This window comes from Podarcis melisellensis (genome assembly GCF_964234715.1).
Source record: "Podarcis melisellensis genome assembly, chromosome: 10".
NCBI lineage: Eukaryota > Metazoa > Chordata > Lepidosauria > Squamata > Lacertidae > Podarcis > Podarcis melisellensis.
In genome coordinates this window covers 52,503,062-52,521,412 of record NC_138542.1, presented here as the reverse complement: position 1 = coordinate 52,521,412, position 18,351 = coordinate 52,503,062, and the positions used below count along the sequence as shown (strand labels likewise).

Genomic DNA, 18,351 nt, shown 5'->3' with positions numbered 1-18,351 from the left:
CACTTTCCCCAAAGAATAACTGCGCGAACGAAACAAGGGGCAGTTCAATAAACGCTCTTTAAAAAACAGGGCGAGCACCCACTGCTGGGCAGGTTGGTTCGTTAGGTTGGAGTCGCTGGCATTAAATAGGCAAAAAGAGCCGCCGACACCCAACCGGAGCAGTCGCGCGTTGCATGTGGGAAAGAGAAAAAAGAGAACCCCGATTTGTTATGTCTGTGCAGCCAACATTGTTTTGGCGAGTGTGTGTGTTGGGACACAAAGACTGGAGGTAACAGAAATTGTGCGCAGAGATAGATGCGCATGCACCTTCTCGCAGAAGGAGGCAAGGTGATCGATACCGTTTCGGGTGCCCAGAAAAAGAAAGAGTTCGATTCAGTTTTTCTTTGGATCCTGCTTTAATGGCCTTTTCCCTCCACCGCTTTTTAATTTTTTTAGCTAACCCTAAATCAGGACAGAACGGAGCTCAGTGCCAGCAAGAAGAAAACTCCCAGTCGAGTCCCCCTCGACTCTTCTTAAACTGATCGGGAAGAAGTTGGCGCATCGATTCCCATCTTGCATGCGGAGTAAGAGTTTAAAGGCCTAGGCCTCACTCTTTCGCCATCTACTGATAGCCATCGATCAACATCCAAGTGCGGGCGTAATATACCACCATCAGGGGTTTAGCTGTCGCTTCCATTGAGCGAGGGTCCGAGGAGGAAGAAATAATGCTATCCATTTAAACCTTTAATGCTAAACTTACAAGGCTTAAAGACAGGTGTGCCAACTTGAATAAAATATTGAGGGCGGAGCCAGGTAAGCCCCGCCCCACATAATCGATCACAAAATGTGGAGCGCGCACAATACTGTATTTGAATGGCAATGCCCATCAACTGGGGAGCAGGGTGTCCCCCTCAAATATTTTATTGAGGGACCAAGGGACCTCGCCCCCTAGGAGTTTGCGCCTATGCTTACTGAGATTATCCTAAACGGATCGGCTTAAAAAAAAATCAACCCTGAATCAAACACCATATACCATTTTTGTCACGTTTTCAGCAAACATTCGCTGCTATCCCGCGCAGATAACAACTTTCCTAACCTCTCCCACCTCTAATTCCTGAAAGATTCAGGACCTTGTGATCCTACTTCGATCCCCAGAAAACCAGCTCAGGCTCGGGCTGCTGGAGCTGCAAGGCGAGCAGTCTTTGGGGGTCCCGATCCCCCCTCCCCCCCCCCACACCACCTTTGACGCGCAGGTGGAAGTTACAGGACAGCCCTCCCTTTTGTCTGCAGCCTCGCCGAGAGACGCAGCGCAGCCCAGCCCGGGGAGACTGAGGCGCGCGTGTCAAGCTTAATGATTTATTCAGGCTCTCGGGCCGTCCCAGTTTGTTCCCGGCGCTGATTGGCTGCAGGCATGCGCCCTCTGTCATCCGCGCGCGCGCCCCGGGCCCCTCCCGCGCGGGCGCCGCCATTCAGGGAACAGCCGCCGGAAGGGGCGCTCCGCCCGCCCGCCCATTGAAAGCGGAGGTGGCGGGTGCGGCGGGGCAGGCCAGGCCGGGGAGCCAGAGGGAGGCGCCGAGGAAAGGGGAACGCCGCCGGCGCCGGAGCCAAGCTTCTGCATTCTTGCCGCCGCCTCCTTGCTCAGCCTGCACTTTGGAAGGGCCGCCCAACTTGAAGAGGATGGCCCTCTCACGACGTGTTTCTTTTCCCGGGTGGGCGAGGGGAGGCGAGAGCACGTGGCCTGCCAAATGAGAAAATAAAAGTCTAAAGTGCAGGGGGGGGGGATCTTCCTTCTAGCAGGCATCTCGGGGAGGCGGCCCCGATCCTAGCGCATGTTTGGGAAGGGAGTCACGTCTGTTTCAGGCGCTGCATACAGGACCGCAGCTATCGGGTGTATTAAGAAAGCATGGCTTTCAGGATGCCTGGGGAAACCTTTTAAAGCTGCATGCTTACATGGGATAAAGCCCCCTTTGAACTCGGCAGGGGTGTCTTCGGAGTAAATGTGCATAGGATTGCACTTCAAGGCTACAGTCCTGTGCACACTACCTTGGGAGCAAGCTCAACGGAACATGGTGTTGCTTTCGACTGGGTAGACGTGTCCAGGATTACAGCCTACTAGGATTGATATTACTATTTTATGTGCAGGGGCGAAAGTGGGCTTTATTTCACCCAGGTACAAGACCCAGTTTGGCACACACCTTTCCATGCACATTTGCCTACACACACACAAGCTGGGAGCCAAAATGGTGCTCCTCTGGAGGCTTCACCCAGGGCAAAAAACCTGGCTAGCCCCCCACCCCACCAAGTGAGAGCAAGGTAGAAGCAAAATGTGAACGTAGGACTAATACAGATTTCAAAGAATGAGTGCTGGTTGCTATGATGCACCAGCTCTCTACTGCAAAAGCCTAGACTACTTTTGCTTGAAATCAAATATTTTGTCCTAACCCACCTCACAGGGTTACAAGGATGAAATGAAGAAGGGGGACATGTACACCACCTTGACTTCCAGGGAGGAATGCTGGGCTATACATGTAACTAGAAATAAATACTACTTTGCTTTCTGGGTGTGTGCGCTTGTGAGGATGTATATTTGCCCCGCCCCCAGGGATGCTGGCAACTGGCTGGTAGTTGCTTAGGTTCTCAGAATCAATGGATGGTTTCTTAAGAAGGAGTCCTATCACTGACTTCTTCAAGCAGGTAGGAACCACCCTCTCTTACAAAGAGGCATTGACTACCTCCCTGGCCCAGACAGCTGTCTTCTTTCTGCTGGATTTTATTAGCCAAGAAGGGCACAGGTCCAGAGCACAAGTAGTCACCCAAACTGATCCAAGTGCCTTGTCCACATTGTCGAGCTGCACTAACTGAAACTCAAACAACATAACAGGACTAGACTGTGCTCTGGATGTCTCTTGAGATTCAACCGCTATACAGTGGTACCTTTATTTATGAACTTAATCCGTTCCGGAAGTCCGTTCTTAAACCAAAGCATTCTTAAACCAAGGCGTGCTTTCCCATATCAGTGGGAGACTCAATTTACAAATAGAACACACTCAACAGGAAGCAAAACATGTTCTTATTCCAAGGCAAAGTTAACAAACCAAAACACCTGCTTCCGGGTTTGCAGTGTTCTTAATCCAAGTTGTTCATAAACTAAGCTGTTCTTAAACCAAGGTACCACTGTAATAGCAGAGTCAAGGTCCCAACAAATGGAAGCAATTTTATCCTCAAAGTGCTTGGCAAACAAGTCACACCAAGCTACCATCGGTTCTAGCACCGCTTTCGGGCCAGTTTGCAAGAGGCCCTGCACAACCTGGAAAAGCTCTGCTGTCAGCATAGAGGAGGAGGAGGAGAAGAAGAAGAAGAAGAGTTTGGATTTGATATCCCGCTTTATCACTACCTGAAGGAGTCTCAAAGTGGCTAACATTCTCCTTTCCCTTCCTCCCCCACAACAAACACTCTGTGAGGTGAGTGGGGCTGAGAGACTTCAAAGAAGTGTGACTAGCCCAGGGTCACCCAGCAGCTGCATGTGGAGAAGCGGAGATGTGAACCCGGTTCACCAGATTACGAATCTACCGTTCTTAAGCACTACACCACACTGGTGATGATGAAATACAGTATGACTTCTTTGCTGCCTGCCACCAAGTAAGCTCAATAATGCACAGTCACCAGTGTTCGGTTTCATTTGTCTCGAGTTTTCCTCCGCTTGTGTTCAAGCTGTCTCCCAGCTTGTTTCTTTGCCCTAAGCTCTGGAGGAGCAAAACGAAGCGCAGCGAAGCAGGAGGGGGTGCTCAGGGGTGATCGTGTCAATGGTCCAAGTCATCCTTATGTTCCATAGATTGGCCAGGGTGTTGGCGGGACTGCCAGTCATATCAGCTGAAAAATCCCCTGGAAACCAATTGGATCCCTCAACCTCCAACTCTCTGGACCATCCTAATAGGTCCCTTGCCTCTGCAAAGGGCAAAAGGTGCTGAAAGCCTAAAGCTCAACAGGAATCACTCTGACCATCACAAGGGACTGATGCCAATATCCCCCACTTCCAGATCACTTTCCCCCCACCCAATCGAAAAGACAAGATCCAGAGTGTGACCTGCAATATACATCAAGCCGATAACATGCTGGGACAGCTCCATGGTTGTCAAGGCAGCCATGAAGCCCTGAGCCTCCCCAGAGCCAATTGCCTAGCCATGGATGCTGAAATCCCTCAGAACCAACAATCTGGGAACCCTCAACACGACCACCTTTCACCAGGTCTGCCAGCTCAGGCAGGAAGACTGCTGGGCAGCAGAATCCCTAATCTGTCCCGATTACCCAACACCAAGAACAAACACACTAGATCTCTATTCAGCTTGGAGAGAGAAAGAGAATTTCTATAGACCACAGCGACTCTCCCTCCTCGGCCCTCAAGTCTGTCCTGATGCTGTGCCGAATATCCAGGTGGGCACAGCTGTGTGAGCAACTCCACCCTGCTCCCCCACCCAGGCCTCAGTAATGGAGACCAGACAATCAAGTCATGGATGAGATAAACTTTATTCATGGCCGATCTGGCACTCGACAACAACAGCCATAGACCTGAGAACTGGCTAATATAAATTGCAAGGCATATTTACACACATGGTGCAGGAGGATATAGAGAAGTCAGAGGGAAATAATGTAGAAACAAAAAAAGATGGCGATAATAAATGTAAAACCATAATAGTTAAAAGTGCAGTTTTGGTGATTGCACAAACATTCTGGCATTGGTGAGCCAAGTAATGCATCTATTGTGATTAGAAAACCACTCTAATCTCAATTCAAACCATAAGCAATAGAATTAAATTTCCTAGAAAACTAACTCAGCAGTTTCTTGCTGGAATGTGTCTCTCTTTGAGGTTCTTCTGTTCAAGGACAACCAGCTTAAGGTCAGGAACAGAACGTCCTGGTATGCTGAAATGTTCTCCTACTGGTTTGTCAATAGTGCGTTTCTGATGTTTGACATGTGTGCACTTATTTATTTACTGCCCAGGACAGGGATGAAGGACTTGGAACCCTCCAGATGTTGCTTGACTGCAGGTCCTATCCTGTCTGACCACTAGCCTTGGTCATTGGGTCAGAGTGCAAAAAGATCTGGAAGGCACCAGGATGGATCTGAGCTTTGTCAAATGCTGCCACTACCATCATTTAAGGCAGAGTAAGGTATATGATCCAGTGGAGGCATTAAGCATGTTGAGGTTGCGCTGATTTCAATGAGAGAAGAACATGCTTCCTGACTGCCTGTTTTTATATCTGCTATTGCTTTGACCGATACACATACAGAGTTTAGGCACATTTTTGTTGTATTGTGAAATTGCTTGGGGATGCTTCATAGGAAGCAATTCACAAATGAAATATAAGAAGATAAAAATATATATATCTTGTTTTTTCATCTTGTCAGCTGCTCTGAGATCCTCAGATGAAGGGTGGTATTATTATTATTATTATTAAAAGGTCATACTTTGTCAGTAGCACGTTTTAGGTTTTAAGACCGACCGCCTGCTCCCTCGCCCCCTGGCGCCAACCAGCCTATGTCCCCTGTCATAATACACATCCTATGCTTTGGTGTTGCGCTGCGTCTTTTAAATGTGCAAGGAGGACTTTATTTTAAATTCCACCCTCCCCCGCCACCAGAGGCCTCCATTATGTGTTGACTGTCACGGCACTTTCCAGTGCAGGATTATTAATAATCCCATGGAGGCAATTCCCAAACAAAAGTGCGAAGCCATCATTGATACAGGCCCGAAGATTAATTTTCCTCATGTTCAACTCAACAGCATAGTTATCTCTTGAACAGGGTAAAACAGTTTGGCTCCATTGTCCCCTTGGCAGCTCCGCCTTCGCAGAGAAAGGGAGCCCAGCCAGTCTTCTCATCCAACTCGAAGGTTGGTTAAAAGGAAGAGAGGGAAAAAACCAGCTGAAAAATCTTCATGAATAATGCTATTCCCCTTCCCTGAGTGGTGGAAAGAGAAGAGCAGGTACCCATTTCAATGGCGGAGCATTTTGTTATGCTGCTCCTTGCCTAAGTCAGAATTTCACAGAAAAGGCCACGAAGAAGAAAAGCTGCAACAATTAGGGGTCGCCTGTCAGAAAACATTAACGCCTTCCTTTCCCTGCCTGTCAGGCGCCCCTGGAAATCTTAAAAAAGAAAAAAAGAAAAAAGACAACTGCCATAGCAAATCGCACCTCCACCCCTTGTGGAAATACTGGAAGGCAAAGAGGAGGGGGAGCATTGAGTGTGTGGGTAGTGATGCAGTTACGATCATTTTAGACTTATGCACCACCACAATCACCCCTCTAGATGGTAATGTGCATTACTTCAATATCCAGCCCTGCTGCACTTTGGGCCCTCAAATCCTGAGTGGGGGGGGGGCTGCTTCTGCCTTAAAAGTCTCCCTGAGTATCTGTCTACCTGTTAGCTAACTGATGCAATCCACGTTTAATTAATGTAATGGTACGCCTCATATCTGTTGGCTCTCGCTTTTGCCTATGGCGCAATCATAGTGATGCTGTTTTAGAGATGATGAAGTCCCATGGAAGGGGAACATGTGGCCCTGCGGATGTTGTTGGACTCCTCCAATTCCCCTAAGCATCAGTCAGCACGGTCGAGGGTCAGAGATGATGGAAGTTGTAGCCCAGGAACATCTGGAGAGCTGTAGGTTCTCCCTCCCTAAATCAGAGTCCAGTCCTTTCTTGGTGAGCCCTTCTGTGCTTTTCAAAGGGACAGGTGGGGAATAATATACCTGCATACTTTTCATAACATCCTGCAGATGCCATCCTATCAGGAAGTCCATTCCACATAACGTTGGACTCAGCACCGACTCTGGAACCCTGACCCATTGCATATTACACAAGCGCCTTCTCTGTTACAGTCTTTCTGGCCCTTACTAAAGATGTTCCCCTTACAACAAACCTTTAAAACACTATCCCAGTTAGTATCTACCTTGGATGTAAATAGATATAATGTACCGTATATATTCGAGTATAAGCCAACCCAAATATAAGCCGAGGCACCTAATTTTACCACAAAAAACTGGGAAAGCTTATTGACTTGAGTATAAGCCAGTTCACCACACCACAAACCTGGTGGCGGTGGCAGCGGCGAAGGAAGAACAAGCAGCCCAGAATGACTGCTTTCAGGCTGCTCATTCCTCCACTGCCGCTGATAGCGGCAAAGGCGGCGGAGGAGGAAGGAGCAGCCCGAAAGGACCCTCACTTGAGTATAAGCTGAGGGGGGCTTTTTCAGCATAAAAAATGTGCTGAGAAAGTTGGCTTATATTCGAGTATATATGGTATATGCTGTTGTTTTAAACCACATTTATATTTATAATTGTTTTTAAATAGGTGCTCATATGCAACTCTTTTATATCTTACTATACTCCAGCTGCTGCAGAATTCGGTGGCCAAGATGCTCATGGGGAAGAGACAGTTTGAGCTTATTACACTGATCCTGGTCCAACTGCACTGGCTGCCAATTAGTTTTGGGGCCCAATTCAAAGTGCTGGTTTTGACCTATAACATCTTAAATGGCTCAAGGACTGCATCTCTCCATATGAACCTACCCAGACCCTGCAATCATCTCAGGCCCTTCTTCATGTGCCTCCTTGAGGAGAGGTCCGGAGAGTGGCAATACAAGAAAGGGCCTTTCCTGCAGTGGCTCCCCCTTTGGGAAATGCTCTTTCCAGGGAGGTTTGGTTGGCACCTTCATTATACACCTTTAGTTGCCAAGTGAAAGCATTGCTCTTCAACCAGGCCTTTGGCTGATATATATCCTATACCCTTTTAAATGTGTGTGTGGGAGGAAGGAGGGAGCACGTTTATTGGCTCATGTTTTTGTTGCCTTTGTTCTTGTTTTTATTAGCCATTTTGTGTTTTTATATTGTATTTTTATGTTGTGAACCACCCTGAGTTCTATGGATGAAGCGTGGCATACTAATTAAACAAATACACAAATTTAAGAAATAATTTGGGTGAGGGGGTATCAGTAAAGTGGGTTGGGCAGGAAAGTCTGGGGGGGAGTCAAGGATGGAACTGTCTAGATTATAAAAATTGTACTATAGAAATGAATCTTGACAAAGGGTTGAGAGAGAAAACAAGTAAGTTTTTCAACAGAACACTAGAACTTCTGGGCGTCAAATGAAACGGAACGCTGGGAGTTTTTGAACAGATGAAAGTACAGTCATACCTCTTGCTACGTTTGCTTCATGATACGTTTTTTCAGGTTGTGTCCCGTGGCAACCCAGAAGTACCCAGAAGGGTTAATTCCAGGTTTCGCCACTTGTGCATGTGCAGACACGCGAAATGACGTAATGTGCAGAAGTGACGAATTGTGACTTGTGCGTGTGCAGATGCGGGTTGCGTTCCTTTCAGGTTGTGAACGGGGCTCCGGAACGGATCCCGTTTGCAACCAGAGGTACCACTGTACTTCTTAACACAGTGAAAAATTAAACTATGGGAGTTGCTCTCACAAGATTTAGTGGCGTGGGTGGCTTTAAAAAGGGATTGGACAAATGCATAAAGTATAAGGCTATCTGCGGCTCATAGGTGCTGGGTCCCTGGGTGCCCGAGCACCCACAAATTTCCCCATGAAGAGGCCAGGCACCCACAAAATCCAGCACCAGGGCTGTGCATGCTGCATGGCACCCACGGCTGCAGAGCCACGCTGGCACTCCTCCTGTGGCTACTAGCCACGATGGCTATGTTCTCCGACCATTGGAGGCAGTACACTCTGAATCAGTGGCATAGCGTGGGGGGTGCAGGGGGGGCCGGCCGCACAGGCGCAACATCTGGGGGTTAGGGAGCGCAAATTCACGGGTTAGGGGGCGCAAATCCACGGGTTAGGGGGTGCAAATTACTTGCCTTGCCCCGGGTGCTGACAACCCACGCTACGCCACTGCTCTGAATATCAGCTGCTCAGAATCACAGGCGGTGAGGATGCTATTGCATTCAGGTCCTGCTTGCAGGCTTCCCATATGAATCTGGTTGTCCACTGTGAGAACAAGGTCCTGGACTAGATTGGTCTTTCCTCTGACCCAATAATGCTCTTCTTATGATATTACATATATGTACATGGTTTGACTTTTATCCCACCTGATCCAGTGGTGGCATTGAAAGTGAGAAGTAGACTGTACTACCTCAGCTCAGGTGGGAGTTATCATTTCTGAAAACTCCCTCCAATCTATTATTTTAAAACCTGCAAATTTTAAACTAAGATTGTAGACCAGCTCCTTTGCTGGTTTTCTGTTTCCAAGAGAGTGTGGTAATTTGCTTCTCACCTGTGATCTGAAGTGGTGCAGTCCATGCTGCCACCTAATTCTACAGTTACCCCCAAAAAAGGGCTGTGCAGAGGGTCCACAAATGCACCACTGTTCCTAACCAATCTTTATCCTTATTTTCTCCTCTGAGCAGCTAATTACTCCTCCTCTCCTATTCTTTTCATTAGCATTGGTTCCACAGTGATTTATGTTTCTTCAGGGATAAAAATCCGGAAAAGGCCTTGTATTGGTAAGGCGTGAAATAATGCAATTGAAAAGAGAAGCCATTTTGTCAGGATTATATCTTGGCAGAGTAGATTAAAATGCTGCCATATGGCCTTGGTTTGTCTGATTATACTTTCAGGTCACAATGTATTGCTAATTAAATGGCGGTGACATTTCAATAGAAAGGCGAGGCTACCTGTATGTGCAATAAAATGAGAGGAGAAAGAAAAACAAGGGATAGCATTAACAAAGCTAGAGGTCCAGGCTTCCTTATCCTTGTGATGTGTTTGGCTTAGAAGGCAATTCATTCACACATGCAGATCCAGACCCTCCAAATGTCCCTATTTTCCAGGGACACCCCTGATTTAGAAGAAGCATCCCTATTTTCATTGGAGAAATGTTGGAGGGTATGGTGTTATCTGACTCATGAGCCGTCTGAAGAAAATACTGTATGGGGAAGTTTTGTTTTGTTTTTTAAATGTTTAATGTTTCATTATGTTTTTATATACGTTGGAAGCTGCCCAGAGTGGCTTGGGCAACCCAGTAAGATGCGGGTGGTATAAATAGTAAAAATATTATTATGGAACGGGACGTTCCTATTTTCTATGGAGAAATGTTGGAAGGTATGCAGATCAACAGAGGCACTATTTCCGGGGTTGGCTTTTGTACCCTCAGACAGACCCAGAATGCTTCTACATTGATTTCTGGCCCCCAGCCTGGAATCTGAACTGAGCCACCAATTGCCAGGGGTGAGAGAAACTACCTCCTCTTTCTCGGCCACACAGAACATGGTCCCGTTTAAAGCAGTATGATAGAATTATTGAATTGGAAGGGAGCCTGAGGATCATCTAGTCCAAGCCCTTGCCATGCAAGAATATGCCGCTGTCCCACACAGGGATCAAACCAGCAACCTTGGCGTTTTCAGCATTGCACTCTAACCAACTGAGCTATCCAGGCTGACTATGATACCACTTTAAACAACCATGGCTTCCCACAAGAATCTGTAGCTGGTAAAGGGCACTCAGAATTCTTAGGAACCCTTTCCCCCTCACATAAATAATGTTCTCAGAGTGGTTTAACTGTCAATTCCTGGGAACTGCAACTCTGTGAAGGGCCTAAGGGTTTTCTAAAAATGCACAGCACCCTTAAGAAAGTACAGTTCCCAGGTCCTAGTCTAACACCCGAACCGTGGCACCACAAATGAAGTTTGAGCATGCTCAGTGAACAGAGTGCTGACTTACTGTTGAGGAAGTGGCAATGGTAGAGTCAGGGAAAGAATGGAGCATCCTGGGAGGGGGAGTGTTTGAACACTGATCAGGAACTCTCTTAAGCTGCAATATCTTGATGCAGCGGGCCCCACTTGCCTGTTTATCTTCTCTTGAACATTATATTTCAACAGGCACATCCTTCCCAAGCCCTACTTTTGTGCACTAGATTTACATTCTTTATTAGCAACTCCACAGTTACTGACAAAGCCCTTTTCATGCATTTTGCATCACCATTTCCTTTTTTCTTCCCGACAACAGGTATAAAAGGACTCTACTAGCACCCACACTCATATATCTATAGACCTATATATATCTACATCTGTCTATACAGTGGTATCTCGGTTTATGAACTTAATCCTTTCCAGAAGTCCGTTCTTAAACCAAAGCCGTTCTTAAACCGAGGCACGCTTTCACTAACGAGGCCTCCCGCCGCCGGTGCCCTTCCATTGTTTCGGATTCCGTTCGTAGACCGAGGTAAAGTTCACAACCGGAATACTACTTCCGGTTTTGCGGTTCTTATACCGAATAGTTCGTAAACAGGGCTGTTCTTAAACCGAGGTACCACTGTATCTGTATCTGGATGACACAGGTTTTCTGTTTTCCCCTGTATTCTTAAAAAAAAAAGAAGACTTACATGAAATATGTTTAAAAATAAATCTCACACAGGGTGTCCCCACCCCCACCCCGCCTGCCTTCCTGAAAACTCAGTGTCCCCGTGCATATGGGTTTTGGGTGGCCTATGGAAATTGATTTACGAGTCAACCACTTTTCTCTTTCTTGCTATCTCTCGCTTGAGTGGTTTGTAGGCCTTGGCCCTTTCGTTCACTCGAGGAGAATAAGGTTGTCTATGGAAGAGGTCAGCGTTTCAAATTGGTAGAGTTCAACGGCACAAATGACACAGAACTGACAAGAAAAGACAGACAGTTTGTGGCAGCCGTGTGTGTGTGTGTGTGTGTGTGTGTGTGTACCATTGCTGGTCATGGACTGCACAGGCCTTGCCTTGGGGTTGTTGTTTTTTTTTGCTTTGTAATGGGGACTTGGCACCAAAATGAATTAAATAACAGGCTTAAAGACTATTGAGGGAAGGGCTGAATGCAAATCAAAGATAAGTAGAAGTTTTCTTTCCTAAAAGAGGGATGATTTCCTCCCCCTCCCTCTCCCCTCCCCTCCCATTCCATATCTTCGCAGGCAGGGTCTGCATGTTAAACATGATTTAGAAGGCATTATTCCGGGATCCTTTTCATCAGGTTTCTGCAGCGATTGCCTATCTTGGCCTATGATTAATGATCTGCTGTGCAATTTGGAGCCTCTAATGACTCAACAATCCACACACAAAACTATATAGTTGCATTCCTTTTGCAGATTTGCCAAGCTGTTACCAAGGGGCCCACAACCCAGACGGATTGTTGGAGAGATAGCAAAGCATTTCGGCAAATGCCATTCTGCCCTTATCTTGCCGCGGAGTGTGTTGGGCAGCAAGCTCATTTACAACATTCAAAGCCCAGATTTCAGTGGCTTCTTTTCTTTTACTTTTTCACTCTTCCTCCCCCCTCATCCCACCCCCTGCTACCCTGTCCAAAAAAAGGGAGGGGGACACTGCCCGCCTGCCCCACACAAACCCAACAAAATCAGGACTTGAAATAATTGTTTAAAAAGGCTGGTTAGAAAAGAGCCCAGCGTATGGCCCCTTAGTGATTATGCCGACAAAATACTTCCTTTGTTTCCAAATTTCAAATCTGATTAATTGAGGCCTAATGCTTTTAATGCCATTTGAAAGAGAAAAGTTAATCTTGCGAAGCCCAGGGCATAAACATAATCTGAAAATCTCAACAGATTTCCAAACATACAGGCCTTATTATAATTTCACTTGTAATTCTTGAGTAGATGGTAACAATTTCATTAAAACACTCATTTAAATATATATCTACAGGGAGTCAAAATGCTTATACAATTTGCTGCTTTTAAAATAAAGAAAAGGAACCCTGAGAGAGGATTGTGCAATATAGCTACAATTTGTGTGTGTGTGTGTGTGTGTGTGTGTGTTAGATGAAAATATTTTGCAAATATTTGAAGATCATATCTGGGAGAAAAGGATCCTGTGTAGCCAAAAGTAGAGAGGGAAAGTGGAGGAAGTGTTAAAGATTCATTCTTCTGGTTCTCCCTACCCTGAAGTGTCCACACACACGCACACACGCTCCATCAATGTTTAAAAAGTTTAAAATTTTAAAATATAATAAACCCATAAAGGAATGCCTATCTCATCTTAATATTTATGGAAGACATTTAGGGAGGCTTCTAACATTAAGCATTAGTATTATTGTGCATGCTCACTGCTTTGAATGCATAAATATATCAATGTATCAATCTATAGGAGAGCACTTATGAATGCTTAGATGTTGTGCAACTGTGAAAAATGTGAAGAATTTGCTCCTGTGTTTTGTCTCACTGTAAGATCCACCTGGTTTTGAGACTTGGGGTGAGCAAATGCTGGTGGGGAACGTAAGATGGACAATTGGTCCGTCCAGCTCAGTATTCAGCCCCACCATTACTCTACGGTTTCAGACTAGAGTCTTTTTTATCCTGGACATATCAAGATGCTCTATGGCTGAACACAGGGGGCATTTGCAGACCATCAATATTTTCAACTAGAACTCAATCACACACAATTCAGGCTGTGCAACTGTAATGGATTAGGAGGTTTTTGCACAAGAACCCCCCCCCCAAAAAAAAACCCTCTGACTTTGTGCAATAAGGAAAGTGAGGCGAGAATGACTGGAAAGTGTGGGATAACACTTTGGTGCCACATCCTCTAACTTCCCTGCAAAAGGAAAAATAAGACCAAATGCTCAATAAATAGCTGACTTCATTTCATCTCCCCACAAACCAATTGGGATGAATGCTCTACTGGAAGCAACCCGGGAAGCTTTCATAGAAGCCACAGCAGATAGAAGAGAGCAATGCTGATTTTGCCTGACAAAAAACACAAAGACCTAAGAACTGGAGCATGGAGCTGTCCAGCCACAGCCGCTGAGCCATCCATTGACTAAACCAGACTCCTGAGGAACAGGTTTCTATCAAGCTGGGTAGCACAGATGCTGCTGAAGTCACAACTGAGGGGACTCCTCCAACTCAAAATGTTGCCAGGCCAAGACCTCTCAGAATTTGGGCCTGGCTTGAAATGGGGTTTGCTCCTTTCCCTGAAGCCAGTCTACCCTTCCTGCATGGATGTAACAAAGATTGTGCATGGGGAGGCTTCCCTGAAATCTGCAAGCCTTGACAATGAGGGCTGCAGATTCCAGGGAAACGTTCAGATGCATGTGTGTATGTGCAAAGGCCTCCTGACTTCAGATGTTCATGCTGTATGCATGGGTGTCTGGGGAGGCACATCCCATGTCAGAGCCAGGCTGCTCAGCACCATCCTGTTGAACAACACAGGAGTGAATAATGTCCAAACTGGGCGAATGTTGACTATGGTAGGCAACCAGAGTCAATGGATTTCACTTTGTCTTATATTCTTCAAATGGCACAGTGTCACCTGCTGTTATTTAAGGAGGTCACTGCCAAGTGTGGTGAGTTTTATGCTGGCTGCAGAGGTAGTAGTTCCTGGACCAGTAGCAGCAGCAGCAGAGGGGCTACTCAGAGAAGCAGCGGAAGGGGCAATTCCTGCAGTGGCTGAAAACCTAGTGCATTCTGGGACTGGTGCACAAAAGAACTGCAACATTTCAAAGAAAAAGCAGGTGGCAGCATAGTTGGTGAAAAATTCTGCCTCCCCTCAAATGGTTTCTGGGGGTGGCATCCGTGTGTGGAGGGGTTCGACATACACAAAAGTTCAGCTCAACTGTCTTATTTTTACAGGAAAGACATTGGCAGGGCATGCTGCCAGAAATACCTCATTCATCCAGCTTTCTTTTTCCCCACCACATTCTAAATTCCTATACTTAATGTGTCACATGTACAAGGCTATCTATTGACTCTCCATCCGATAACATGACTCTAACAGGTACACACTAATGGAAATCAAACAATTTGAATCGATAAAGAAGCCTCTTTCCTTTAAGGGAACCACCCCCCATACATATTGAGAACACCAATATAGGCTCAGCAAAGAGTTCTATCCCCACACCGTTATTGCTACCCACCCTGATCCTCCTGGGCTCCCAGACTTAAGAGATGGGCGCTAGAGAGAAAAAAGGAAACAGGGGCAAAGCTTTTGCTGCAATTGTTTGGGCTACAGATCCTAGGTAAATGACAAGGATTTTTTTTTTCCTTTTAGAAAAAGAACACTCCCAACACACATATTTCAACTAAGCGAAAGCCCAGCGGCTAATGCCCCCTCCCTTTTGTGTGCCTGTTTGAAGCGTATTCTCCTGAGTTGACAAGCACGTGTTTTGGAAACCATTGAAAAGTTTGGGTCATAAATAGAGGAGACCGTTTGGCTTAAATGTTGCTAGGGAATACCTGGCAACAAGCAACAATAGTTCTTTTAGAAGGTCCAGGGCAAACAGTGACCGTGGTAATGGGGTGGGCTTAAGGGAGGCTGCTTGCCCAAAGGCCCTCCACTCACACAGAGCCTTCAGCATTGGTCTGTGTTCCGGAAATTCCACACACAAAGCCCCTCATTCAAGGGGAGGTGGGACAATGCATGTGCTTTTTAGAGAGGGTGGGGGAAAGGAGGACGCCTTGATGAGGGTGGGTGCTTTTTTGCTAAAAAATAAAAAGCAAGCTTCTCCCCCCTTTTTTTTGCAAAGAACTAAGGGAGGCCCAGAAAGTGCTAAGTTTGTAAAAGAAGCTGAAAAGATTCAGAACGGGAGCATAAAGGAGCCAGGGAATGCCCTGTGAATTTTGAACAGAGAGCAGAAAAGGGACTCTAAAAAGCAATTAGTGATGCTGCTCATAGATGAAGAGGGAGTTTGGAGGGAGTGGGGAGGCATTAAGGGGCAGGGGGAAATTACACTCATTTAGTAAAGTACTAAAGAGAAAGAAGGAGGGAGATTGACGTCTCCTGGAATTTGTATAGCGAAAGCAGACACACAAATAGCAATGCACAGCATCTAAGTACAGGAGGCCGCACTGAAGCTAAAGACGCATGCCAAGATGGGCCTTTGGGTTCGTTGCCAGGGCCCTCACTTGTTCCTGAAAAGCACCATGGAGCAGCTAGACGGGAGGGAAACGAGGCTTCTTTGGCCTCAACGCAGCTATTCTGGCTCAATATAAATGTCAGTGGCCGATATCTGAAGCAGACCTGCTTGATGAATTGGAGCAGTGGCAGATTCATCAGCGCAGGGCCCGTTCATGATAGTCACAGTCATGCCCTCTCACAGCCACACCCCATCTAAGATTATACAATCATCTTATAATCAGACAATAATAATATTTAGGGATGCTTTGCAACAGTCAATGCAGATCCCCATGGGTTGTGTTTCAGCTATATCTGTGATGCTCTATGCACACGCTTGGGAAATGATCCGGGTGCTCCAAACGGCCTCAGCCCAGTATACCTGAAGGAGCGTTTCCACCCCATCATTCTGCCCGGACGCTGAGGTCCAGCGCCGAGGGCCTTCTGGCGGTTCCCTCACTGCGAGAAGCAAAGCTACAGGGAACCAGGCAGAGGGCCTTCTCAGTAGTAGCGCCTGCCCTGTGGAACTACCTGACATTTAGAAGACATCTGAAGGCAGCCCTGTTCAGGGAAGTTTTTAAGGTGTGACATTTTAATGTATTTTTAATCTTTGTTGAAAGCCATCCACAGTGGCTGGGGAAACCCAGCCAGATGGGCGGGGTACAAATAAATTATTATTATTATTATTATTATTATTATTATTATTATTATTATTATTATTATTATTATTATGTTTTCTGCGAGGTTCCATTGTATGTAACAAAACTCATACATTGTTCTCTTGAAACGCCTGGTGTTTTCAGTGTTCCTAAATGCTTAGCTCTGGATCAGACTGTGGCTATAAAGCCTCCCCCCCCCCCTTCATGCTGATTGTTCTGGGTATAAGCTTTTGTGTGAATGCATGATACCTGAAGGTATCTGAAAAAGTGTGCACGCACACAAAAGCTTATACCCAGAACAAACTTAGTTGGTCTCCAAGGTGTTTTCAGTGTTCCTAAATGCTTAGCTCTGGATCAGACTGTGGCTACAAAGCCTTTCCCCCCCCCCTTCATGCTGATTGGGTGGCTCTAGGACACTGGTGACAGGGTTCCTGTAGGGACTCTGTTGTAGAAATAGGTAACAGGTCTTCAACCTTCCAAGGCCCTGGGCACTACACCACTTGGCAGGAGTAAGTTCCACTTCCAAGTCATTAGCCAAACGCAAACCTTCAAAGGGACTCTGAGCTGCTAAATGTGTCAGGGCCAGCTATGCACATATGATGTAGTCTGGGTGCAGAACTGCCACAATAGAGAAACGAATGCTAATGTTGTTTACTTGCATGGGGTGGGGGTTGTGCCTATCAATGCTATTTTGACTGGAAAGAGGCTACTAACATGGATAGGGTGCTTTTTAAGGTATGCGGGTGGCACTGTGGTCTAAACCATTGAGCCTCTTGGGCTTGCTGATCAGAAGGTCGGCAGTTTGAATCTGTATGATGGGGTGAGCTCCTGTTGCTCTGTCCCAGCTCCTGCCAAACTAGCAGTTGGAAAGAATGTCAGTGCAAGTAGATAAATAGGTACTGCTGCTAGGGTAAATGGTGTTTCCGTGCACTCTGGTTTCCGTCACGGTGTTTGGTTGCGCCAGAAGTGGTGTAGTCATGCTGGCTACATGACCCGGAAAGCTGTCTGTGGACAAACGCTGGCTCCCTCAGCCTGAAAATGAGATGAGAGCCGCAACCCCATAGTCACCTTTGACGGGACTTAACCATGCAGGGGTCCTTTTTACTAACATGGATAGACTGGAAAGAGAAGCTGCTGAATTGCAACTTATCACCAAACTTAAAACCATGGAGAGACCTGGTCTGAACAAAGACATTGGATTCTTATCTCATTATACATGATAAAGCCATTTTTCACCTTTTCACCCCTTGCTTTTTCCTGTAAGACCTATTGCAGTCGTTAAGAGTCGTCAACAGGCTCATCACAGCTATCTGCCAATCACCCATTCCCACCACCCTTCTGAGTAATACCCCTCCCCACCTTCTCACTATATAGAAGGGTCTGGAAACTTCTGTTTCAGTGTATCTGAAGAAGTGTGCATGCACACGAAAGCTCATACCAAGAACTAACTTAGTTGGTCTTTAAGGTGCTACTGGAAGGAATTTTTTTTGTTTTGACTATGGCAGACCAACACGGCTACCTATCTGTAAATGGATAGGGTGTTTCAGGCTGGATAAGCAGCATACACAATTGTTCTTCAAAAGGGCTCCTCACAACCTTTCATAAGAACATGAGAATTGCCTCCATGGATTGTTACAGGAGACCACCAGATGTCTGTGGAAAATTCACAAGCAAGACACGAAGGTGATGGCCCCATCACAGTGCCCCCAGAATCTAGAATACAGAGGTATATTGTTTCCAAACATGGAAGCTGTGTCCGAGAAAAAGGTCAAGTGCCTGTTCTGGATGGGGTTCTGGAGCAAACATGTAGTCTGAGGATACCTCTTGATCCAGCTTTGTCATGT

The 18,351-nt window shown here is 46.3% G+C and overlaps 1 long non-coding RNA gene across 1 annotated transcript in view; it reads right to left on the bottom strand.

The window, feature by feature from the left end:
- Window positions 1–1,500: 1,500 nt before the first annotated feature.
- The window catches only part of LOC309379358, a 150,147-nt gene continuing 133,296 nt past the window's right edge, over window positions 1,501–18,351 (bottom strand). Inside the window, exon 6 of the long non-coding RNA XR_014172443.1 lies at window positions 1,501–1,717. This is a non-coding gene — a long non-coding RNA (uncharacterized lncRNA). The remainder of the gene's footprint in view (window positions 1,718–18,351) is intronic.